At 38.9% G+C, this 27,628-nt stretch overlaps 1 long non-coding RNA gene across 1 annotated transcript in view; it reads right to left on the bottom strand.

The window, feature by feature from the left end:
• The window catches only part of LOC123234776, a 91,442-nt gene extending 77,671 nt beyond the window's left edge, over positions 1–13,771 (bottom strand). The window contains exon 1 of the long non-coding RNA XR_006505355.1: positions 13,688–13,771. This is a non-coding gene — a long non-coding RNA (uncharacterized LOC123234776). The remainder of the gene's footprint in view (positions 1–13,687) is intronic.
• Between the last annotated feature and the right edge of the window lie 13,857 nt (positions 13,772–27,628).

Genomic DNA, 27,628 nt, shown 5'->3' with positions numbered 1-27,628 from the left:
AAGAGCTGGAATGACTTATGTGAACTGATGCAAAGTGAAGTGAACAGAATCAGCAAAACATTATGCACCGTAATTACAATATTGTGGAGCAATGAACTGTGATAGACTTTGCTACCAACAGCAATACAGTGATCCAGGACAATTGTGAGAACTTATGAAAAAGAATGCTTTCCACCTCCAGAAAAAGAACTGTTGGAGTAGAAATGCAGATGAAAACATACGAGTTATCATTTGTTTATTTGGGTATATATTTTGGGGTTTTCATTTTATAAGATTATTCACTTACAAAATTGAATAATATGGAAATACGTTTTGTGCGATAATACATGTATATCCCAGATTGAATTGCTTTTTGGCTCTGGAAGAAGGGAGAAAGACAATATGGATCATATAACTTTGGAAAACTTATGTGGAAATTTGTTACTAAAAAAATAAAGAGAAAAAGAGAAGAAAAATTATCAGAAAAAAGAAAATAATGCTACATCCTTATTTAGTTCCACAGTCACTTGAAAAAGATAGGCCTAACTAGTCAAATATAAAAAATAAAATGTTGAAAGAACATACAACATACTACATAGACTAAAATCAAATAGTTGAAGAAACAACCTATGGAATTAGTCTATTAATCCATATTTGCTAAACAAGTTCCAAGAATGGGCAGTGAGTTCATTCTACCCTACTTGGCTGGAGGCAAATAATTTGTTGTAAGCTTCAAGGTAGGATGAGCTCACATCAATAGCCTGCTCTCCCCTTCTAGACAGTTATGAATCTGTGAACTTATATTCTTGCTTTTCCTTCTGCTCCTGTTGCATGTGGTCTTTTCATCTCTGGGTAAAGGAGTGTTAGAGATAGAAAGGACTATATGTCATAACCTTGTTACATTTCCTTAAAAATCTGATAAAAATATTAATTATCAAAGATATGTATTATAACTGGATAAGGACATGGGTTAGTTATATATCAAGAGGGAAGAGTAAGAGATGGAAAAACTAGGGGCTGGAGCAACTAGGTGACACAGTGGATAGAGAGCCATACCTGGAGTCAGGAAGGATTCAAATCTGGTCATAGATACTTCTTAGCTATGTGACTCAACTAACATTTTTTATGCACTTACTATGTGTCAGTCCAAGTGTTATGTAAGTCACTTAACCCCATTTGCCTAGCACTTTCCCTTCTGTCTTAGAGTTGTTACTAATACAGAAGTAAGGGTTTTAAAAAAAGGACTAGGGGCTACACTAGTAAGAACAGTGTGGAATGAGAAGGCATAGAATGATTTCCATCTACACTTTTTGGAAAAAGTATTATAATGATGGAATAACAGTGGCAACTATAGCTAGCATTTAACACTTTAATTTTAGAAAATATTTTACATCTGTCATCCTATTTGACCTTCACAGTCTTGGGAAGTGGATTCTATTATTATTCCCATTTTATAGATGAGGAATCAAGCTTCTGAGAGGTTAAGTGACTAGGCAAAAGTAATATTCAAACTCAAGTTCTTCCTGACTCCAAGTCCATCTCTCTATGTGCCATCTAGTTCCTTCTATATTGAAATGTAAAGCAGAAGTGATTTCATTAAATTCTTTATATCATTAGTCAGTCAATAGAAATATATTTGTTTTTATTAAACATGATATTTATTGACTGTGATGTAATAAAAAAATTAAATAAAAGGCCTTGGAAATGCAAATTAAATTTAATTTGACACTAAATTTAATCCTAAAGTAGAAATCACAGAAATAATCATTTCATTAAAAAAAAAACAAGGAAGAAACATAAAAAAAACTAATATAACCAAAGCAGTCCTTAGGGGAGAATTTAAATTTCAAACCATGTTCATAAACAAAGAAGAGATGAATGAATTGGGGATTCAACTAAAAAACTAGTATTCACACAATTAAACACAAGCAAAAACTTTACTATTTAACATATCCAATAAACCACCTAGACTACTGATACCAAACTGAAGTAGAAAAGGGGGCCAATAAAGGTAAGTAAGGATGTGAAGGTGCACATACTACCATTAACTACATTTGATCAGTATTGTTGTGTCAGGACACTGCAGAGGATATAAGATAAATTAGATAGAATGTCTATCTGAAAAACTTAAAATTGAATTCTGTCATTCAGTCGGTCAACTAGAATTTTTTTAAACCCATATCTTCTGTCTTAGAATCAATCCTAAGTATTGATTCCAAGGCAAAAGAGTGATAAGGGGTAATTTGGTGTAAAGTGACTTTCCCAGGTCTAAATAGCTAGGAAGTGTCTGAGGTCATATTTGAATCCAGAGCCTCCCATCTCCAGTCCTGGCTCTCCTGAGCCACCTATCTGCCTCCAAGTAGCATTTTTAAAGCACTCACTATGTGTCAGGCCAAGTGCTACAATCTAGGAAAATAAATGTAACCAAAAAGTAAGACAGCCCTTACCCTCAAGAAGTTTACATTCTATGAAAAGATAACTCATAAAAGGAAACTGAAAAGGGAGAAGAGGAAGAAAATACCCTATACAGGGGCTGATGAAAAAGTCCCACAGAGTGCTGCCTGGTGGGAAATTAAGAAAAGGCTGGCTTGGGGTACCTTCATTCAATGGAGATTTGGGGGAACAGCCCTCCACCCTCCAATCTGAGCATTGGTAGAGAGTACAATTCAGGGTATAAAAAGAGGCTTACACATATAAACCCATTGGAGAAAATGCAACCCTAAATACTATAGTAGAAGTTATTATAAGGGTTATAGGATTCAAAAGAAGAAATCAGTGTTTTCTCTATAGTAGATCCTCCAAAAGTATTTCTGAATAGAATGGACTTCAATTAACTCAAATCAGCCTGGACTGGGTTTCTATGAGAAATTTTCCTGGAATATTTGAGACTTGACCTAGGTCTTGAAGGAAGGAGATATTTTGGGTGGACAGAAAAGAAATAGTTACAGTCTGGGTAAAAGGGCAAAGGTGGGCATTAGTTTGACATGTCAGGCAAAGGAGTCCTGCCTGATGAAGCCAAAGATCAGAATTAAGAAATAGGGAATTAGGAAACTAAGGTCAATTAATTAAAGTAAGACCAGATTTTCAGAGGCTTTTGAAAATCAGAGCAGAAATATTTGGGGCTTATGCATCCTAATGCATAGAGAACCATTAGAGATTCTTAAGTAGAGAGCAGTAATATGAAAGTGGCCTTGGAGAGTGATTGGTCAAGTGTAGATTGTGTAACAATAAAGAGAGCCAGCTAGGGATGTTTGATAGAAGGGAAAGAGAGAGTCTATGTATGGTGAGTCTCTCTTCCAGTGCTCCCCTGGGGCCGAATATACACTGGGAGACTTTAAGGTGATATCACCCTGAAACTAGGTGACCTGGATGGTTGTGCCACCCCTCAGGAGTTGGGGGTGAGGCTTCCCTATAAGAGGAGATATGTGGTGCCCCAATCCAATCCTGAATAAGGACAGAGTACACACAAACCTCCCTCCAATCAGTTATTTTCACAGAGGGTGGTCTGGCTTCAAGATGGAGGCAGTCAGACCGAGTTGTGGTTCCCCTCTCCCTTGTTGTCTCTCAGGCACTCTGGAGTGCTATCTGACTGATGAATGGCTTTTATTATTCGCAATTCAGGGATTGGGGAAAGGGGTGAAGGGCAGAGGGATTTTGGGGTGCCCTCTTCTCTATTTCTATGGGGTCTGTCACTTAGGAGGGAACATTTGGGGTTCCCACTCCTAAGCGTCTTCCCCCATCCCTTCTCCTTTTGTTTCTATCCTTTTCTATAATTGTAAGGTTTGACTGAAAAAGGGTCTCTCATCAAGGTTGGGAATGGGTGAAGGAGAGTAAGAAATTGCTCCTAAAATGGAGTCCAAACTTAGCTGACTCAAAGATTGAAATCTTGATGGGTATGATGCGATGGAATGGCTTTGATCAGGGAATCAGGGTTTCAGTTTCCAAAGAAAGATCCTCAGGAAGCCCTCAGGACTAGATCCGATTTGGGATGTCCTCCTCCTCCCTCCTCCCAGTCCTTTGCCCAAAGTCCTCTCCTCCTTCCTCCTTCTGAGTTCCTTTCCCAAAATTCCCTCTCTGGTCTCAACTGTCAGCAACTGTCAGCACTGCCTTCTCTGGCTCCTTTTGTACCATCCCCCTTGCACAAATCCTTACAATTGCTAATACTGAATCTTATGATTTAATAAAGTTTTTTGTCTAATCCAGTGATTGCCAAAGTGGGTGCTACTGCCCCCTGGTGGGTGCTGCAGTGATCCAGGGAAGTGGTGATGACGACAAGTGCATTTATCTTTTCTTTTAATTGCTATTAAAATTTTTAAAAATTAATTTCCAGGGGGCGAAGTAATATTTTTTTCTGGAAAGGGGGCTGTAGGCCAAAAAAGTTTGGGAACCACTGGTCTAAACCTTTCCCACAGCCTCTATACTATTTTCTCTGTTACTTTTTTCCCCCTGGGCCCAGGATATCTAAATATCTAGAGATGGTTTAGATGCCTAAATATCTAGGGGATTCAAAGAGAATCAGAGGATCCACAGTCTGACCCACAGGTCAATCAATGTTCAAGATCAAATGTCCAAGGCAAGAGTTTAGGCAAAGCTCAGCCAAGGCAAAGCCAAAGCCAAAGCCAAAAGGGTCCCCCCCCAAAAAAAAAGGGGTCCCTGTGAGGGGGCTGCCAGTGTATTTATACCCTCTCTGGCCAACTGCTTTTCCTCCTGTCCTCAAGGTCTCTGGGAACATTCTGATGTCTCCAACTGTCTTCACCTGTCAATCAAAGTGAGACTCAGCTCTCAGAGTCTGATTATGAGACTTCCTGAAATATTTACTCTCTCTCTTTGCCTCAGTTTCTTCATATGTAAAATTGAGATAATAATAGAACCTGTCCCATAGTGTTATTGTGAGGCTCAAGTGAGATAAAATATAGAAAGCATTTTGTAAATCTCAAAGCAATATAAAAATGTGAGCTATTATTAGGGTAGGAACCCTTTTTAGTATTCTTTTAATAACTTTTAAGATCTAATAATTAATAAAATTTAATAATATGATTCTTTTAATTTTTTTAATTTAATAAAAATTAATAAAAACAGTGTACAATGTTTTATATGTAATAAATAATAAATATTTGTTGAACTAGTCCACAGACTGAAACAGATTGAGACGATACTAGAATTAAAAAGCTTGACTAGAACTTACTTATTTCAATCATTCTAATTGAGACAAAAGTTTGTAATGAAACTCCAACCAATCATTGCCAAATAACATTGACCAATGGAAGTGCAATAGTCATCCATTTGGTGGATGACTTATAAAAACTTATTAGGTCCCCACAGTCATTGCCCTCAAGGTCCTTAAAGACAAAGACACTCTTTGTTCACGACCTTATAGAATATTGTCTGTTTGAGGATTGGGGGTGGGTGGAGAGTAGAGGAACAAGAAGTAAGGGAATAATAAGGAAAGCCAAAGTCATTGATGGGAAAGATCACTAATAACTGGAGCAGGGTGGGAAGGTGAGGCTCCAGGAAAGCACCTATGTAGAAAATAGCTCCTGAGCCTTAAATGAAGCAAGGGATTCTAAGAGGAGATAAAAAGGGAGAGCATTTATATATTATAAAGGAAGATCTATCTATTCTTACATGAAAAAAACTATCCAATGAGAAGTGACATAGACAAATGAATGATCAATCAGGCTGAAGAGCAGGAAGCTGTTTTCAGTAGCATTAGAGCCTCACATGTGATGGATAAAAAGATTTGGCAATTGCAGAACACACAGACATTTTCAGCACTTAGGCAAATGCATTGGAACTTATAGCTGAAGTCCACCTTGTCAAGACTGAAAGCCCAAGCCCGAGCTTCAGACAAATGGATTGAAAACAGATCAGTAATGCTGCCCTTTGCAGGATTTTGAAACCTTGTTTTTGCTACTGATCCTGGTACAAAAGTCTCCCTGTGGTAATGATTATCGACGTGGCCTCTCTCTGGCCTCCTCTCATCCTTCAGTTTATCAGGTTTCCTAATTTTCCTGACCAGAACACTCAAGAGCTATTTACTCAAATCCCCACATGAGCTAATCTGATAAGGGCTGAGAGGTGGAGATACAAGACTTGAATTTTAGCCCTACACCAAGAGTCTGCCTCAGTCTGGAACCTAAAGTAAACCACCCCAAAAAGCAACTGGGGCACAGAGTCTTCCACTTAAGGCCTCTTCTGGTATCTCATCATGGTGTAGAGGTGGTAGTGTCTTACCAAAGTAGAATTTCAGTCTTGGATCATCTCATGGCATTGGTAAAGTTTCCGGTACACGCCTGGTGCCAGACTGCTATCCAAAGATCAAGCTAGTTAAGGGTATAGGAGTCAGCAATCTGACCATAGATTCTACTCCCAGCCTCCAGGATTTAAAGCAGCAAGAGAGCCTTAGAGGTCATCTACTCCATTTCCCTCCCCCTCATTTTACAGATGAATTAAGTGAAATCAAATGAGATAACTAGATTAAGTGAATTAATTGTTGGAACAACAAAAAAAGATGTTATTGTCTGTGGTCTGCTCCTTATTGATGAGGTTTAGTGGAATATATCTTCACTTGACAGTACTGCATTTTTAGGGTTTTAAACTTAAATTTTATTGTTTCAGTTATCAAAAATTTATTTCTCCCTGCTTCTCACTCACTAGGGGGGAAAAAGGAAAGGAAAAACCTTGTAAGAAATATCATTTTTGTTGTTTATCATTTTTCGGTCCTGGCAAACTCTTCATGACTTCTTTTGGGGTTTTCTTAGTCAAGATACTGGAGTAGTTTACTAATTCCTTCTTCAGCTTATTTTAAAAATGAAGAAACTGAGGCAAACAGGGTTAAGTGACTTGGCCAGAGTCATTTGGCTAGTGCAAGGGTTGGCAACCTTTTTGGCCATGAGAGCCATAAACGCCTGTGGAGGAGGAGGATGGAGGCGGAAGGTGCTAGAATCTGGGGCACATCCTGGGGCTCTGCCAGGACTGGCAGGTCTGGAGGTGGAGCTAGATATGGCTCGAGAGCCATTTTGCTGACCCCTGGGCTAGTATCTCCCTCCACATTTAAATACAGGATAATCAGTCTTTCTGACTACAGGACTGGCACTCTTTCCACAGTGACACCTAGCTGCTTACAAATAGCAAGTTGAGACACATATATTTGCTTTAGACATGGACAGTACAGGATTTTTTCTTTTCTTTTCTTGCTTGTGTTTTTGCTTAATAAAGTGCATAATTAAGCAATGAAGAAAAATTCCAGTATTGTCCATGTTTAAAACATGTATGCGTCTCAATTTACATCCTGAGTCCCCATCTTTCAGGAAGTGGATAACATGATTACAGTCTCTGAAAGAATCAACAATGCAATATGGCAACTAAAAAATTATTTGCTATTAATGTGAATTGAGAGAGGCACAGTATCCAGAGGTTGTATTACTCCTATACTCTAACTCAGAGAGATAAATCTAGAGCACTGTTTCTAGTTCTAGGTGCCATATTTTAGGGCTTTGACATGCTAAAAAGCTTCTGTAAGAGAGTGTCAGGAGACCCTGCCATTCGTGAATTAGCTGGAGGACCCAAAAATGTATAGCATAGGAAAGAGAAAATGTAGGGGATGAGAGTTGATCAGATACTGGAAGAGATGTTGTTGAAAAATGGAATAGACTTATTCTACTTGATCCTAAAGGGAAGAAAGGGAAGCATTTAGGAGAAATTGCAGACCTACAGATAATAATAACTAACATTTATATATAATATATACTATATCTCAGTCATTGTACTAAACACTTGACAGTTTCCTCATTTGAAACTTATAGCAGTTTTGGTAGGTTGCTAACTATTATTATCTCCATTTAATAGATGAAAAGAAGGAGGAAAACATAAATGATGCACTTTGCCTAGGATCACACAACTAGGAAATATCTGAGGTTGCATTCAAACTTAAGCCTTGCTGATTCAAGGCCCAGCACTCTTTCCACTGGGCCACCTAGCTGCCTGGCTGATTTTAGTTCAATGGAAGGAATAATGGTTGAAGGAAAAAACTACCTAAAATTAGACCTACCCAAAGAATCTGCTTATCAAAGATGCTGAATACTGGATTCTTATTCATGCATAAGTTAGACTATTGTCTTCTAAGCTTCCTTCCAATTATGAGAATCAAGGATTTTGTGAATTAGATTCTTCAACTCCCCAGGCCTATACTTGCACCCTTTCCTGAATAGTAAGACATGCCAGGGCTTGTACTCTGTGGGCAAAACCTTTGAGAACCAAGGGTCAGTCATTGAAGGAGAGCATTTGACCAAAGAACTCTTTGATTTGACAAATAGAATGTTGTTCTTTCTGTCTATATGAATTACATTTCAGCCATTTTAAAGCACTTCTACTAAAACATACAAAAAGCAGATCTCAAAATATTGTTTTCTCTTTTCTCTATAATCAATGCCTTTTGCTTCCATATCATTCATTTCCACAAATACCCTTTCTCCCTCACACACTTCCCATTGTAATAAAGATTTTTTTGATGCATTCAGCAAATGAGTTGGCATATCATGGCCAATAGCAAATACACAACATTCCATGGTCCCTCACTTCTCCAATGAGAAGGGGACCATGTCTTTTATCTTCTCTATTCATTACTCCATTGTTCTGTTCATTAGAATGACACATATTCAATTTTGTTTTTCCTGTTTACAAATTTCTAACAAAATAAGTCAAGTTAATGGTTTATTTTAAATGCCAAAATCATTTGAGCTTCTCAAATTAATGCCTGGAAAAATAAGATTTTCTCTTTTTCTCTACCCTGAGAATTCCCACAATTAGTTTCCAGAGCAGCGAGTTTCTAAACTTAATGCCAGAAAAGTAGAGGAAAAAATTGCAGCTCTACTACATTTACAGTCTTATCTTCCCCAAATCCTGCATAGGTGAGACATTCTTTACTAACAGGAAAAACACTCAAGTTCTGACTCTGTCATTTCAGAGAAGAGAATTTCAGAACCTCAGAGTTGGAAGAAACACTCTTCGCTGGTTATCCTGTACATCGCATATATTCTCTCTACCACATACCTAATAGGTAGATAGCCAGCCTTTTTTTTTAAGCTATCCCCAGGGAAAGGGAACCTACTGGCTCCCAAGACAACTCATTCATTCCATTTTTTGGATAGTTCTCACATTAATTCAATGAAGGTCTATAATTTTGTCAATGGAGCACCAATATCAATTGCAAGCTACCAAGACTTTGTAGATAAATCTTAGAGGGTTTTACAAAACTTGGAAACATGAAGTAGCTTTCTCACAGTCACTCAACTAGTAGACCTAGAGGCAGAATCTGAACCTTGCAATTGACCTCCAAGTCAGACACCCTCTGACACTACCTAGGTGGTGAAGTAGATACAGTGCTGGACCTAGAGGTAGAAAAACTTGAGTTCAAATCTAGCCTCAGATATTTAATACACATATGACCTGGAAAAGTCACTGAACTCTGGTTGCCTCTGTTTCCTCATCTGTAAAATGTTCTGGAGAAAGAAATGGAAAATCACTCCAGCATACCACCATAGGGTTAAGCTTAAGCCAATAGGCGAATGGTCATCTGCTAAGTAGAGTCTTCCAGGAAAATACATCAGGGCCACTTTACTGACTCCTAAGCTTCTTGGAACTGATAGAATCAGGAATGAGGAAAAAAGGGGGAGGACATCTTCCCTCTGGGATCACAAAGAGCATTTATATAAGAAAAGGAAGACGTTAGAAAACTCGACTCCCTAGGAATCCTTATTTTTGGCTTAAGAACTGGATCCTTCATATCTCAATGAAGTACTCACTTGCTTGTATACCTAAAATCCAGTGTGCCATTGCCTCAGAATTGACCCTCGCAAAGTGCTGTCATTAGTTAAAACCTACCAAGAGCTAACATTATAAAGCACTTAAAGATTTGCAAAGCTATTTACATGCATTATCTTATTTGGTCCTCACAACAGCCTTCTGAGTTAGACATTATTATTATTCCCCCATTTCATAGATGAGAAAACTGAAGCTAAGATGTATAAGATATCTTGCTTACAGTAATATAGCTAGTATGTATCTGAGGTCACAGTTCACTATCACTGATATTCTTGATCAAGTCACTGAATCTCAGTTTTTTCATCTGTCAAATGAAGATAATAATATTTGACTATCTACCTTACAGTATTATAATAATCAAATGAGACAATATAGGTAAAGCAATTTGTGAACCTTAAAGTACTCTAATAAATTCCAGCTGTTATTACTTGTATAAAGTCACCCGTGAGCTTTGCTCCTTTGTCAAGATTTCTGGTGTTCCAGGCTATTATCTGCTTTTACAAACTGCTCAATTGAAAAAAAAAAAAAAAGGGCTCTCTCTCACCCTTAATCAGTGCTAGATCTTCCAAAATGTGGAAAGCTATAAGAATATTAAGCCGTTCCTACACTCTTTGTTGGGCAGGGTTCTGAAATAGGTTTGTATATAAGGTGAACATTCAGCAAATAAATATGAAGATCAAAGATGTTTTGTTGTTGTTCAGTTGTTTCATCACATAGAAGTCTTCATGGCCCCATTTAGAGTATCTTTCTTAGCAAAGATACTGGAGTGGTTTGCCATATCCTTCTTCAGATCATTTTACAGATGAGAAACTGAGGCAAACAGGGTTAAATGACTTGTTCAGAGTCAAATAGCTAGTAAGTGTCTGAGGACAGATTTCAAGCTATGAAGATGAGTCTTTCTGATTCCAACCCCAGTGCTCTATCCATTGAGCTACTTAGCTACCCCAAGGATGTTAAGCAAGGGAAATAAGTGAATTTGTTGTCAATCAATCAACAAGCATTTGTGGAGTGCTGGTTATTTGTGGAGGCAGCATATAGTACTGATACTGTGCTAAATGTGAAGTTAGAAAGACCTAAGTTCAAATCTTTCTGGAGGCTTAGAAAGGTTAGTAGACTTGCCCAAGGGTCAGAACAGGAATTCAACTAAGATCCCACCACATGTGTATCCTCTTATTCCTTTACTTTGCCCCTCTCTCCCTCTGTCCTTTCCTCTCCCTCTTTCATTCTGTTCCTCCCTTTACTAAAGACCACTCATTCTCTTGTCCTTCATATACATATGTGACATTATATGTTTAAAATAACATTATATGATCAGATAGAAAGGGCTAAAATGTATGATAAAGATAATTAGAGACCTGAATATTATGTAATTATTAATTGTGTACCATAAGTAATAAAGGGTAACTGGATGATGCAGTGGATAAAATGCTAGGTCTAGAGTCAGTAAAATTAATTTCCCTGAATTTGAATCTGGCCTTGGGCACTTACTAGCTATGACCGTGGGCAAGTTGCTTTACCCTATTTGCCTCAGTTTCCTCACTTGCAAAAAGAGCTAGAGAAGGAAATGGCAAACTAATCCAGTATCTTCACCAAGAAAAATCCAAATAGGATTGCAAAGAGTTGGAAATACCTGAAAATGACTGATCCTAAAGGCAATAACATCTTTTAAAAGCAATTGGAAAAGGGTGGCATCTATATGGTTGAGTTATCACAGAGGACCCGAACCTCAGGAGAGATTTGAGAGAATGGAGAGAAAGATAGATGGGTAGATAGAATAAGTGAAAAACAGGAGAAAGGACAGCATGAATGAATGTAAGGAAGGCAATAGTGAGGCTACCATATGAATGTTCTGAAGTGTTTGGAGTGGTGTTATTAGGAACACCCATCTGTCTATAGAAAAAGTCAACTGGGACACTGTCTAGTCAAGCAGAAAGAGAATGGGACTGGAAACCAGAGTCTCAGTATGCCTTAAGAGAAGTTTTGTTTTCATGAATAAGGAGGCTACAATTCCTCCATCCTTTGCCCTGGTCCAACCTCATTGGGTGAGTTGCAGGTGACACAGTTTAGGAAAGATATTGAAAAGCTGGAAAATGAGGTGGTCAGAATAGTGAAGGGCCTTGAGTTCATGCTATGTGGGGATGGCATGGGCATTGTACCCTCAAAACTACAGAAATGTTTCAGGCAAACTGTAAGCAGGGAAATTCCTTTGCTCCCTTACATCCTCATGTAACACTCCTAACCCAAAACATCTGACCCTGACAGGATTATCCTCCCTAGATCTTCCTTTAGACTTGAGATGGACAGAGAGACACACCCCCTTGATAGCATCAAATCCTATCTCTGACGTCCATCTGTCCTCCAAACTATTTGGGCCACCCCCATGCCCTCAGGCAACCCTCCCCCCACCCTTTGCTCCAGTGCAACACCACCCTAGAGTCACATCTACACCGTGGTACAGAGTCACCTCTTCACTATTGGATAAAGTATAAAAACCGCAGAATTGATGTCCTCAGCAGGGGACAGCTTTCCACTCATGCTGCTCCACCTATGCTGTCCTCCTGGCCAGATTCAACATTACCTTCTAAATTAATAAATTTCTCTTTTTATTTTTAAGCTAAGTTTCAGAGTCTTGCATTCTTGCAAAAGGTACCCTTCCCGAACTCCAGGGTCTCACCTCAAGCCTCCTACAACAGGGAGTGGTTAAAGGAACCAAATATGTTTAGCCTAGGGAAGGGGGTTAATGTGGAGGAGGAGAAGTGTAATGTGATCAAATGGAAAGGCCTCAAGTATTGGAAGGACTGTTATGGAAAGCAGGAATACACTTGTCTTGTTCTGTCCCAGCGAGCAGAACTAAAAATGATGGGTGGCAGTTGCAAAGAGAAAAATGTACTCTTGGGGTGAGGAAAAGCTAGAAGTTTAAAATGGAATGGACTGTCCTAAGAGGTAATAGGTTTGCCCTCATTAGAGGGCTTTTGGCAGAGCAGGAGATAATTATTTGTTAGGTATATCTGCTAAGGATGATTTTTCACCTTTAACTTAAACCAGATTGCTCTTAAGGTCCTTCTCAAATCAGAAGTTCTTCAATTCATTACCATTTCTGTTTGATATGGGGTGAGTCTCTATCCCACACTGGATCTCATCTATAAAAGGAATTATTTGGACTAGATAATTCTAAGGTTCTCTAATACTCTAACATCCCATGATATGTTCAGAATATGAGAATAGCGAAAACTTGGGTTGGATTGCTCGTGTATGTGTACACTGAAATTATCAAAGTTAATCAGAAGAATTTAGTTTTTCTGCACTAGTCAATAGGAAACCATTGGAGGTTCTTGAGTGTGAGGAGTGAGAAGACAAAAATACATTTTTTCTGAGGATTCTTCCACCTCTGTGTACAGGATTGCTTGAATGGGACAAAGGGAGAGACTAGAATCAGGGAGAACTGTTCTCACATAGGGGGTTTTATATGTGCTTTTAGATCAGATAATTAGGAAATGATGAAGAATAAATGGAATGATTAGGGAAGTGGCCCCAAATGGATGCAGCAGGGAAAGCCATGGTGCTCAAAAGAGTTTTGTTTTCCTGAAGGATATTTGTGATCTAGAGTTGGACCAGCAAAAGTCATTGCAAGTATGCTTTCTGGAAAGAGTAGGATCCAGGTGGGAAGAGCTGGAAAGTCTCCTAGGGTCCCTGACTTTGAAACCAAGGCCCCTGAGGGTAAGGGGACAATTTACATCTGTATGTAACAACCTCCCACTTCCACACACACACAAAACCCACTCCCCAACTCCAGCAGCAAGGGTCTCAGACACTTCCTGCAGGAAAGTGAATACACATCCAAGCCCAGCCCAGTGCCCTTTTCCCTTCACAAAGACTGTTTGCCCACCTGAATCCTACAAGGTTCATCCATCCCATGACTTCTTGGGGGAGGAAGGACTGGCAGCTGCGCTCAAAGTAAAGCCAGGAAGCATCTTGGGGTCACCCCAGGATGTATCTGCATCACAAGGAAGACATTATTTCCTCAATGAGGAAGGCTGTGTTTGTCTGAAACCCCAGGGAGCTGATGAAGTGTTAATGTGTGGATTTGCAGTACCATTGGCCTCCCCTGTAAAAATGCCTTGTGCTGTGAGAACAGAGTTGCTGTGGGTGATCCAGGGCAGTGCTTGGCTAGGTAAACACAGATTGGACACAAGTCCTATTACAATGGCCAGGAATCGATGTTAGAAAGGGAATTGGCTAATTTGTCATGCTGGTTACTTGTAAACAGAACAAATGAGAGTTCTGCTTACAGAGCAGCAACAAGAAAGCAGTTCATGGACAGGCAAACTCCCATTTCCATTAGAAACAATGTCTTCTTCCCAGAAGATCTAAAAGCTGCCTATTGCAATAGTAATGTGGAATGTTCCAAGGTATTAGTGGGGTGGCCGTGGGAGAAGCATCATCTTTTCAATCTGGCTCTGTAACTTAATGCTGGTTGATGAGAACAGGAGAGGATTTACTCTAGTAAGTGTGAGTTTGGAGAACCACCAATAAAGAAAGGAAAATGAGTTGTCTATGCTAGTATCAAATGGAATGAGGTCAAACAACAACAGAAAAGTCAGTTGCCATTGACTTGAAAAAGGAAAGTAGATAAAGTCAGGGGGTCCGAGTGAGGTGCACAGACTTTATGTTGAGAAAACCTTTCAAATATAATTCTGTCTATCATGAAGCAATGGGCAGTTGTCAAAGGGAAGCATTCAAACGTAGTAAAGCTTAACAGTTTAATGACCTGCTGCTGGTATGGAAAAAGAAAAGAAACAGTCAGTTAAAGATGATGGGTGTGCTACCACCCACGTAGAAACTAAAAAGACTACATCTAGACTATTTCTTGGCAGTTTCCTAATTGCAATCATTAGACCTAAGAAATGATAATAATAATAATAGCTGACATTTTTCAAGCACTTTAAAGAGTTGTAAAGTTCTTTATGGAGATTATATCATTTGATCTTCATAGCATATGTGTCATAGGATTTTTTATTACCATTTTACAGATCAGTAAGCTGGCTCCTTTTTACATTAGCTTAAGTGAACACAGATAATCTAATTCTTTCCTTTGTAGTGGGAGCTGGGGTTCACGGAAGGAAGGAAGGAAGGAAGGAAAGAAAAGAAAAAGATAGAGTATGGAGAGAAGAAGGAAAGAATGAGGAAATATAAGGAAGACAGATATAACCCTCAGGCAAGTCATTTTAATGCTCTATGCCTCAGTTTCCTCATCTGTAAAATGAGGGAGTTGAACTAGGTTGCCTCTTAGAGTACTTCTAGTGATGCTATGATTTTATATGATTTTATAAATGCATTATATCATTGAGAGAAGCTGCTAATGGAACTGAAAGTACAGAGAGTTGAAATTAATTGCCCAGTTAGGGCCAGAAATGAAAAGAGATCTTGGAATGGGAATTTAGAAAATCAGACAGTCAATAAATATTTATTAAGTGCCACTATTTGCCAGGCACTGTGTTAAGTGCTAGAGATAAAAAGAAAGGCAAAGAACAATTCATCCACAAGAAGTTTAAAATCTAAACCGAGAAAGATTTTCAAGATTATCTAGGCCAGTGATGGGCAAACTACAGCCCATGGCCAGATGCAGCCCCCTGAAATGTTCTATCTGGCCATGCAACATTATTCCTAATCTGAGAAATACAATGAGTGAGATACAATACAACGAAACTTCGAAAGAGTTGCCTTAGAAACAGACTGACAGATGAGCATTTCCTTTCCTTTGGCCCCCTCTTTAAAAAGTTTGCTTTCATTCTCCCAGTGAGGAAAATGGGACTTAAGGGTAAACAACCAATTTTTATTAATTTAGAATTTGTAACCACCCACCCACCTACTTAGTTTCAGATGTGAAGCTAAAACACAAATTTCCTTACTCCTAATTCAGGGCACACTCATTTTATTAGGCCCAGGGATCTCAATTTACAAACAAATGAGATGGCTGCAGGACTCAGGATTATAATACTGAAGTAAGGAACCTCAAGAGTTTTCCTTTCTGATCAGTCCTAATCGCCACCCTCTCTGATGGCTAGATATAGGCAGCACTTTGAAAAAGACAACAGAATTTTAATGTGTAAGAAAACTTCCCTTTGGCTTTATTGCCACCCTTAACAAGCTTTCATCAAAGTTCTTCTCATATTTTTGTTGTATTCCTGTGAAGGTCCCTCCCTGGTAAGTGGAACAAAGTAGATGAGATGCAGAAAGGACTATGTCCTATCAACTTTTTTAGAAAATTCACAATAACTTGGCAAAAGATTTTATTAAGCATGAAAGATCCTGGGCTAGATCTAAGTATATAAAAAGGAAAAAATAAAACAGTTCTTGCTCCTGATGAGTTCAGGGAAGTAAAAAATAATCACATGATCACAGATAAGTAAATACAAGATAATCTGAAGGGTAATAAGATGCTTACAACCTGGGGAGTGGAGAATGGGAACAGAGTAAGAAGTAAAGAGAAGTTAATAGAGGAAGTAGCACCTGTAATGAATACTTATTTCAGAGAAGCAGATGAGAAAGGAGCTCATTCTAGGCATGGAGAATAGCCTGAGGAAATATAGAAGACAGAAAAATCCCAAGCTCAGGAAAATAGCTAACAATCCAATTTGGCTAAAAAGGGTAAGGGGAAATAAATCATCAAAGATAAATTAAAGGGCAGCTGGGTAGCTCAGTGGGTTGAGAGTCAGGCCTAGAGACTGGAGGTCCTAGGTTCAAATCTGGCCTCAGACACTTCCCAGCTGTGTGACCCTGGGCAAGTCACTTGACCCCCATTGCCCACCCTTACCACTCTTCCACCTAGGAGCCAATACACAGAAGTTAAGGGTTTAAAAATTGAAAGATAAATTAAAGTCAAATTTTGGAGAACTTCAAATGCCAAATGGAGAAAAATGAATTTTATCCTTGAGGCATTAGGAAGTCAGTGAAGATCTTTGAGCAAGAACATGGTTGTTAGTCCTTCAGTTTTAAACCTCTTTCTCCTGTCTTAGAGTCCATGCTAATTAAGAGAGAGACAATTGGGGCTAAGTGACTTTCCCGGAGCTAGGAGTGTTTACCTAGCTACTCCAAGTCCTTCATTTTCAAAGAGGACCAATGACATCATGGGATGATGGTTGACAGAAGTAGGACCACTGGGCATGCTACAGCTTCTTGGAGCCAACAAGTGAGAGTCGAGTGCCACAGAGACACTAAAGATGGATGAACACTCCTAAAAATGGCTTAGCAAACCCTCATACTAGAAGTACTAATGCTGCTTGAACACCCATACATTCAAGGACATATGGCATATGGTACAAGCAAACTTATGTCTTAGGTGGATTATAATAGGATAATAACAAACATTTTTTTTACCTCCTTAAAGTTTATAAAGCACTCTCATGTATCTCATTTGATTTGATTATAATCCCCATTTTAAAGATGCGATCCATTAAAATGTCAGACTAAGGAAAGACCAGCAATTAGAAATGTCCAACAGTAGAACTGGATGCCTCAGTTGGTAGTAGATGTCACTCCTTTGAAAGTCTTTAAAAAATCCTGGTGGCCCACTTCTTAGATATCTGTAGAAAGGATTCTTCTTTAGCTACTGGTTGTATTAAATGACCTATTAGGTGCTTTCAAAAACTAAGTTATTCCAATTCAATGAGGTAGCATCTGAGCTTGAAGGATGGGTATGATTTCTATAAGAACTAGGATAAAAATATTCCATGGAACAACCTGAGCAAAAGGAAGTAGTGAGACATAAAACTGGAAAGATAGAGTGAGGCCACATGGATGGCGTGGAATATCATGGTATTGAGGCAGTGGGGTGCTTTGAGAAGGTTTTTTTAAACAAGGAAGAGACCTGACTAGCATTTTACATTTCTCTTCTCTTTCTCAGTGAAATTCCTGATAGAGAACCTATGGAATGCATGCCAAAGATGGCATGTAGAGACCACTCCATGGGCATGAGTTGGCCCATGGCTCTGCCAACTGGGAGCCTGGACCGCCCCTAGGGGGTGGGGCATACTAGTCTCTCCACCATCATAGGGACTGAGTGCAGCTGAGCTCAGACTCCCCCTCACCTCATCCAGCTGAGCATCATTAGCCACACCCCTCTGGCCCTGCCCCCCAAACACAATGGAAGGGTATGGGGCACCTCCCCATGACTTGCCCCCGCCCTCACCCCTGAATGCAGGGGTGGGTGGGTCAAGCATTTGGGGGCTAACACTGGCACACAGTCTGGGGGGGGATGACATGGGGTCCCTAAAAAGTCCAAAAAGGTTCTCCATCACTGTCCTAGGAGAAGAAAGGACAAAAATATCTCTACAGTAGTTTCTTCTACTTTCTCTTCTATCACTCACATCTCAACCTTTTAAAATTTGACTTCCAATTAATCACTCACCTAATTATGGGGGAATACAAAGAAAGGCCAGTCTTGGGAAAGGAGAGGAGAATGCTAGTCTCTTTCATCTTGGTGGGGTGAGAGTGGGAAGAGCCTTCCTGAATAGGTTTCTCCTCAAAGAAGTGGGGAAGGGAATGGGGTGGGGATGCCCGAGCAGGGGGGAGAGAATGAGGCATCTCTTCTGGGGAATATGGGAGCCTGTGGGGTTTCTGAAAAATGGAATAAAATGGAAAAAAGCACAAAGATGTCTTTTGAAGGGTCAGAGGATCATAGAGGAGGGAAGAGGAAGGGAGAGGTCACTCTCATTCTCTCTTTTTGGGGCTGTCTCCTCTGGTCACTAGAGGTCAGGTCTCTCCAGCCAGGTTTGTTTGGGGGCCTCCCTCAGGCCCTCAACCCTCCTTGGGGGATCTCTAGCCTGATCAGAGCGTCCCATACCCTGCTCTCTCCCTCCCACTTTCAGGGTTACCCCCTAGATCCTCCAGGCTCACCGGCATGACTTACTTTTTCAGTATTTATTATACATTATTCCATTTCATGCATTCTACAGTACAGTAAAGCTGACCTTCTTTCTGCTTCTCACACATGACCCTCTATTCCCCCATTTCCATTCTTTTACTCTGGTTGGTTCTGTCGATAAAATATATTCCCTCCTTAAGTCTGCCCTGCAGAATCTCTAATTTCCTTCAAGACTCAGTTCTAGTACCATCTTCTTCATTCAACCATTTCCAATTCCCTCATCTGCCAATATTTTCCAAATAAACTTGTATTTATTTTACAAATGTTTCACTATACCTAACTTCTAACCAAGTCTCTTAACACTGTAAGTTGCAGAGAAATTGTTCACCTGCATTGGTTGAGGGACTTCCCTATCCCAATAAAATTACAGGTACAGTTCCCTATCCCCTAACAAATGCCTTAATGCTACTTGATTCACTGATGAGCAGAGCTGTGTTTTAGATAAATTACCATTTTAGTTATTTAGAGGAAGGATTGGAGGGGAGAGATCAGGTCAGAGGAAAAGGGAACTGTTAGGTTATTGTGATAGTTCCAATTAGAATTAAGGAGGGTCTGAATTAAGAAAATTATAAAAAGAACAAAAATTCATAATTATACAACACTTTGAGTTTATAAAGTCCTTCCTAACAACCTTGTGAGGTAAGTCCGGCATATGTTGATACCAATGGCAATGGAAAGCCTGGAATGATGAAGCAAATATTAAAGAGGTAAAATCAATAGGATTTTAATAGGTACTAACCTTCTTTGAAGGTTATCAGTGAAATGTTAATTGCTAAATATGAGTCTTTTCTCATCTCTCTTGCCCTATTTGTAGCACTTACCAGTGTTTACCACTCATTTCTCATAGAGATGCTGTCTCTATGAGTTGCATCAGTTGCACATCTTTGATCACCTTGTACACGTTTCATACTGAATGTCTCAGTGATCTAAAACTTAACACATCCAAAACTGAACTCAACATCTCTCTCCTCTCATGTCTTTCCTCTTCTGAACTTCCAAATTTCTATTGAAGGCATCACTGTCCTTCCAGTTTCCCAGGTTTATAACCACAGCTCTATCCTCTATTCTTCCTTCTCCCTCAGCCCACATAGCCAATCATTTTTACCTTCATAATATCTCTTAAGACTGATCTCTTGTACACTCCAATGGCTCCAGCCTTAGTTCAGGCCCTCATATCTTCTCCCTTATTGCTTAGATTTTTTTTTCTGCATTGGTCACACAGCCTCAAGTCTCTCAGCATTCTAATCCATTTTATACTCTGCTGCCCAAAGACAATTTTATTGAACACAGATTAGCCGTGTTCCTCCTTTAATGAATTCCAATGATTCCTATTGCCAAAAGATCAAAATATTGCAGAGTGAAATGAGCAGAACCAAGAGAACACTGTACACAGTAACTGAAACTCTGTGGGAAAATCAAGAATAATTGACTTTATACAATGATCCAGGACAATCCTGAGGAACTTAGGAGAAAGAATCTAATCCACATCAAGAGAAAGAACTGTGGAAGTAGAAACTCAGACAAAAAACATAACATATATGGAATCTATCCCATTTCCCCACCTTACATGAATCCCCATTCTGCTATAAAGTCTCATCACCTCTTGCCTAGACTATTGCAACAACAGCCTAATTGAACTCTTAGTCTCCAGTTGATCTCCTCTCCCATCTGTTCTCCATATAGCTGCCAAAATAATCTTCTTGAACTCAGGAATAACTACCTCAATCCCAAGGTCAAGGACTCCAAGGAGTTCCCTATTATTTCTAGGATAAAATGCAAACTTTTCTGTGTAATATTTAAATCCCCTTCACAATCTGGTTCCCTCCTACATTTGCATGCTTATTTCAGATTATTCCTCTTTATTCACTGAAGTAAAATGACCTAAATGCCATTCCTCAACCTCAGCATGCTATCTCATGACTCTGTGTGCCTTTGCAAAGGCTGTCCCTCATGCCTGGAGTACACTCTTATCCTACCTCCTTACCTCTGAAGTTCTAGTTTCCTTCAAGGGTCTATTCACATGCTACTTTCAGATCCATTAGTTATCACTGATATTTCCCTTCTCAAATTGCTATGCATATACATATACGTAGATAGAAATAGGTATATATCTGATATCCTGCTGTTTCCTCAATAGAATATAAGCTCCTTGAAAATAGAGGATGTTTCTTTTTCTTTCTTCCTTCTTTCCTTCCTTCCTTCTTTTCTTTCTTTTTCCATATCTCTGTACCTAACACAATGCCTCATGCCTAACAGCAGCTAAATAAATGTTTGTCCTAGGTGTGAAGAGTACAGAAGCATCAAAAATGATCCTGAGATTTCAAGCCTGAGATTGTCAAGACAGTAAAGGCATTAATAGATATAAGTGGGGGAAGGGGAAAAGAGGAGCAGATTTAAAGGAAAGAATGATGGGGAGTTTAGGCATATATTGAATATGAGCTCTTGGCCTATCTATGTTCTTGTTCTACCTGCTCCTCCCTTACCTCCATTAGATTGTAATTGGCTTGAAATCAGGAATTTTTTTTGTCTTTATAGCCTCAGCACTTGCATTTAATAAACTATCTTGCACAGTGTAGGCATTTAGTCAACAAACATTAATATATTAATCGTATACTATGTACTGGGCATTATGCTAAGTTCTGAGGATACAAAGAAAGGCAAAAATCTTCAAGGATTTCTTATTCTAATGGGAAGAGACAAAATGAAAAAGACAAAAACATAACAAAACTGTACATACAAGTATATATAGTTAAACTTAAATCAGATGTCCCAATAAGGAATTGTGAAAATGAAGTTTGACCTTAAGGGAGAGGTCAGATCACAGGATAATGGACTTGGAATAGACATGAATCCAAAGGTAACCTAGTTGACTCATCTCACTCCACAGATCAAAAAAAAAAAAAAAAAAAAAAAAAAAAAGCTAAACCTCAGAAACACCAAGTGAATTGCTTGAGTCAGTACATCTGTCACAGAATTTCAGAATCTCAGAACTGGAAGGAATTTCAAAGGTCATCTATTTGAATTCCAACATGAACAATAATGGCCTCAATAGCATACTCAACAGTCATCCAGCCTTTCCTTGAAGACCTGAAAGTAAGGGAGGTCATTCTACCACTGGACATCTCTAATTGTCAGGATTTTTTAATTATTGTTTTTGTTAAACCTAAATCTGCCTCTTTTCCCATTTTGACCAATGTTACTACACTTCTGCCTCTTGGAAACAACGACAACAACAAAATAAGTCTAAGTTCTTAGGGTGGAGAAATGAGGCTTTTCAACACTGAATCTACATTGAAACTGCCATCCTGATACAGCACACAAACAACATATATTGTTTTAAATGGTTATGGATCAATTTATTCATAACCTCTGGGCCAGGAATAGGACACTTACTATCCTAAATGATTTCACAGGTTTATTCATTCATTCAATAAATATCTTTTTAGCATTGTACTATTTGTGGTACATGGGGCTAGGTGTTGAAGGAGACATAAGTATAAATGGAATGCAAACCTAGTTCCAAAATGGTTTGTGGAGTAAGCCATGTATATAGATAAGTACAGTGAAAATTAGTGAAATATAATTATATTCATATAATTAAATAAAACTTAATTAATGAACATTAAAACATAATAGTACAAAAGCATTTTATGAACTATGAGATCAGAGAAAGAAATTTATTTCAGCAGAGATATCAGGAATGTTAATTCAACATATATTTATTACTTTTTTATATGCACTAGATATACTTATATGTAGTTTTGTTATTTTTTTGTCTTTTGCATTTTTGTCTCTTCCCATTAGAATGATGTCCTCGAAGACTATCCTTATAGTCTCAGAACTTAGCACAATGCCTTGCACATAGTGTATGATTAATAAATGTTTGTTAACTAAATGCCTACACTGTTCAAGATAGTATATTAAATGCAAGTGCTGAGGCTCTACAGACAAAAAATATCACTGATCCCAAGCCAATTACAATCTGCTGAGGGGAAGGCAGGTACAGGTAGGCCAAGAAAATACATGGGTATAATCCATGCTGGGTTGTAAAGAAGGCAGAAAAGAAATAAGAGAAAAAATTCTAGGAATATTCAAAGAGGACAAAAACACTTTTAGTTAAGGATATTGAGAAAGACAAAGAAGTGACCCCTAACCAGGATTTTGAAAGTAGATAAGTTATCTAAAAGGCATAGATGAGGGAGAGCATTGCAAGCACCCATGGGCACCATGTGAAAATGCAGAGATGGCAAGGTACGGTCTGGAAAAATCAACTATTAAAGGAGACAGTACTTGAGCTGATCCTTAATAGATGAAGAAGCTATCAAGAGAAAATATGGGATAAGAAAGAGAGAATTCTAGACATGGAAACAGCATCACCAAAGACACAGAGGTAGAAAATGCAGGATTTGTACAAGAAACAATAAGTAACCCAATTTAGCTGGACTGTAGAGTACATGAGGTGAATAGATGATGATAAGGCTAGAAAATAATGTAAAGTCAGATTTCGTAAGGTCTGAATACCAGGTAAGGGGCTTGGTAGAGAGAGAAGAAACATTGAAACCTTATACACATACACACACACACACACAAACACACACACATATACATACATACATATTCATTGATATGGGTGGGGGAGATTTATGGGGGTATCAGTATGGGTAAGTGGATACTATATGGCCAGTCTTTATATGAAAACTCAGAATTGCTAGACCTGGAACGCACATCCAACAAATCCTTGGGAATTGACTCAAAATCAGGAGGAAGGAAGAAAGGAAGGAAGGAAAGAAGGAAAGAAGGAATGAAGGAATGAAGGAAGTAATGGGTGAATGAATGAACAGACAAATGAATGAATAAAGGAAGGAAGGAAAGAAGTATAGAAATATTTATTAAGCAACTACTATGTAGCAGGTACTATGCTAAGACATTTACAAATCATTGATCCTCTCAATAACCCTAGGAGTAGGGTGCTATTATTATTATCCCCATTTTAGAAACTGAGGTAGAGGAGAAATAACTTGTCCAGGATCCCACAGCTAGTCACTGTCTGAGCCTAGCTTTGAACTCATGCCTTCTTGACTCCAGGTATAGTACTCTCTTCACTGCCCTGCCTAGCCACCTCCTGTGACCATTCTATTCTGTCATCCTTCTTATATTGGCCATTACATCTCTTTCTGCTACTGCATTTCATCATACCTGTTGCTCACTTTTCTTCACTCCACTTACTCAAAAGTTCCACTGTGCTAGGAATGGGTGGCAGAAAGGTCACTCCATATGTGACACATTTATACCACTAATGTTGTTAGAAAGCTATCAGGACAGGGGAATATGACATCAAAAAGCTATTGACCTTTCCAAGTTTATGTGTACTTTCAAAGGATAGTGTACAAGTGATATTGTCAGGTATCTGTTCTCACATCTAACCTGGGGGTCCTTTAGACAAGTCTCAGCTGGGATTTCTACATACTCATTTTTGGCCTGTCTGCCTCACCCAGGAGATGTAGTCAGCTTTGAATTAATAAGGATTCAAATCTAGGCATAACTCAGGCCAGTGACTTCTAGCTGAATGTTTTCACATGACTGTAGTGGAGCCATGATCTTATATTATAGTCTTCATAGAGTCTGAGGCCATACTCAATTGATTCATTCAAATGTATTTTACCTCTTGAAATGGCTCAATGAACTCTTAGAGACAGGTCCAGGACAAACATGGCAGGGAGAGGAAGGAGAATATCTGAGTGAGATTCCTCTCTAAAAACCTCAGAGATTCTTTTGGAACAACTACTGTCTATTCATGCCACCCTCACCTTAGATCTGTGAAGCTGATATTTTTGAGTCCAAATACAATATATTTCATTTATTCCTATTAGATTATATCTTATCAGATGAAACCCAGCTTGTAAATATCTCTTTTCACAATCCTGTTTCTGATATTCAGTGCAAAAGCTATAGCTCTTAACTTTGGGTCAGTTGCAAATTCAATGAGCTCATCATCTACACTTTTATATGTTATTGATTAAAATGTTAACTGGCACAGAGCCAACAACTAATCCTCAGGGAACTGGAGACCTTTTATCTCATTGACATTAAACTCTTAACAGCTATTCTTTGCATTTGTCCATTTAACCATTTTGGAATCTAATCGTATTGTTATCTAGTCCTCATCTCTATATCTTCTCCACTCAAATGTTTGTTTAAGAAAATTCCCAAAATATCACCAGATTCACTATAATCCACTAATCTACTGGTTCAGTAATCCTGTCAAAAATATAAATTAGTCTGATTAGTTAGACATGATCTTTCTTGATGCAGTCTTACTGACTCTTTGTAATCATAACTTCCATTTCTAGAGGTTCACCAACCATCTCTTAGATATCCATTCTTCACCCCACCAGAATTTTCTCAAGAATCAAATGCAAGCTCATTGGCCTATAGATTTAGGAACCTATTATCTTCCCCATGTTTGAAAATCAAGCCACTTGTCCTTCTCTAATCATATAATACCTCTCTTGTTTTTCCTGATCTTTCAAATATTACTAGCAGTGGCCCTTAAATCACATCTGCCAGTTCTTTAAGATCTCTAGGATATGTTTCATCTGGGCCAGAAATCTTGAAATTCATCAAAGGATACTAGTTACTCTCTTAATAGCTCCTGGTTTAAGTAAAGTATTTTATTAGGTAAAGAGGCTATATGTATGTGTATGTACATATATGTATGAATTCCTATATGTATACATATGTATATGAGAATGTGAATAATACATTATTCTTGACAATGCTGTCACCCTTCAGTTCCTGGGACTTTTGAAATCTGGGATACATGAGAGATTCCTCTCCAACCAGGAAATGGCTAGAAGCCACAGGACACCCATGGTCAACCCCAGAGAATGATATCTGGAGTATGTCTTCTATACAGTAGCATCACTAGTCAGCTAATCACAACTCTGAACAAAATAGTCCAATAGATATTGATCATAACATCATGAATGAACATCAAGTCTTATCCAATCAAACTGGGTCTTATGTCTAGGCTGTGACAGCAGTTCCAGAGATATAAAGAGAGACAAAAGATATAATAATTCAGTCTTAACAAAGCATCCATCTGTCAAATAGAATGAGTCAAACTGATTCAGTCCATACTAATGATGTCATCCTAGACCAGAATGGAAGGCTTTTGAGGAAATTAATATAGGACTTTTGGTAAATATATGTAATCAAAGAAAGAAAATTGCTGGGGAAAGTAGGCTACTCAATTGCTTTTATGCCCTAATCTGTGCATTGATTCTCCCAGGCCAATGTAGAAGTAATATTGCCCCCAATTTCTATTTACCTATTGATATTTTCTTTGCTACATTTGCCTAAATATATCTGATTATCTCAGAGAAAGAACTTATAATAGGAATTATACTGTCTCAACAACATTTGTTGATTTCTGATTATGCCTGATCAAGGAAGATACAATTCTTAGTACTCTACTATGTTGTGAGGAAGATTAGTTAGTAATTAAGTATTAAGGGTGAACCTAGCAGGAAGGTGGGAGCATTCCAAGATGGAATGAAGGAGCAGGAAGTAGGTGCCTTGTACTCCGAGAGAGAGACTCCATTAGTGGTGGGCAAAAACTGTTGCCAGCCCTGGGAGATCTCAGATACTGCTTCCTAATTTCCTTGGGATCCTGAGTGGAGGTGGATTTCCAGCAACAACAGAACAGCACCAAGAAGAGGAGAAGTTTGGGATCTGATGGACAGTTTCTCAAGCATCTCTTTCTTCTTGGATATCTTGGACCACCTAGGATTTTGGCATCCAGTGAGCATCTTTGGAAAACTGTGAGAACCCTCAAAGCCACCCTCAGATCCATAGCTGTGCTGATCAAGTCTGGCTGGAACCAGGTTTGATTCAGCCTCCTAGTGACTCCACTGTTCCTTTGGGCCCTGCCTGCTTAGGTCATTAAGATTAGTGTAGAGAAGTCCTTCCCTTACCCCTGTGGTTTTATCCTTTAGGTTTTGAGAATAGAAATCCTTTTCCCACCTTTATTTTAGTTAAATATAATTAAACCCTGTTAAAACCTTTTACCTTGCCTGTTGGATTCAAAGCCTCTGGCCTAGGGAGAGCTGAGTGACAGTTAAGACCAACTGCCATTCCTGTGTTACTCCAGTGAACTCTGGTCTCACTATCCTGGTCCAGTCTCTCCTAAAACCCAGTGTGTGTACCCACAATCATTAGATTTATTGAAACATCCCTGATGTCTCCATTACCATTTCTACAACTATCATGACTTATGCTCATTTAATCCCATAAATGGGTAGTACTGATCCTGGGACCAAAACCCCTTTTCCCCTTCCCCCTTCCCTACCAAGACCAATAGCCCCCCCCCCCTTCTCTTGCACCTGGTGGAACTCCAAAACAAAGCAAGTAGTTCCACTTCATAGGACACTGTTTCTTCCCATGCTATAACTTGACAAATCCATGATGGGTTAATGTACTGGACTTAAACTGTCTGTACCATACTAAGGACCATACAAGCCTGGGAAGCAGAAGTTCTCACCCCAAAAAACAGAACCTCAGGGCTATCCAATCATCTGGACACAAGTACCCCAACTTTGACAAATAAGAAGCAACACAGGTTACCTCATCCCAGACCACCACCCTATAAAATATTCTACCCTTCTCTACCCAAGTGGAGACCCCCTAGCCATCTACTGGTTATGAGCTCCAGTCTTGCTCTCTCTTCCTCTTTCCATTTCAACTCCTTTCCCACAATGAATTGCTGCCTTACTCAATCTCTCTGTCTCATTTGCCTCAGGTCAGACCCCGTCAGCCAGGTTTGACATATGATTTCCTAACCAAGAACCCATAAAGGAGTAACTTGGACCACCCACCGTGGGGCCAGACACAGGCCAAGACATC

This window comes from Gracilinanus agilis, chromosome 2, assembly GCF_016433145.1.
Source record: "Gracilinanus agilis isolate LMUSP501 chromosome 2, AgileGrace, whole genome shotgun sequence".
In the NCBI taxonomy this organism is placed as follows: Eukaryota; Metazoa; Chordata; class Mammalia; order Didelphimorphia; family Didelphidae; genus Gracilinanus; species Gracilinanus agilis.
Note: the sequence above shows the minus strand (reverse complement) of the source record. Positions and strands in the feature narration are given on the sequence as shown.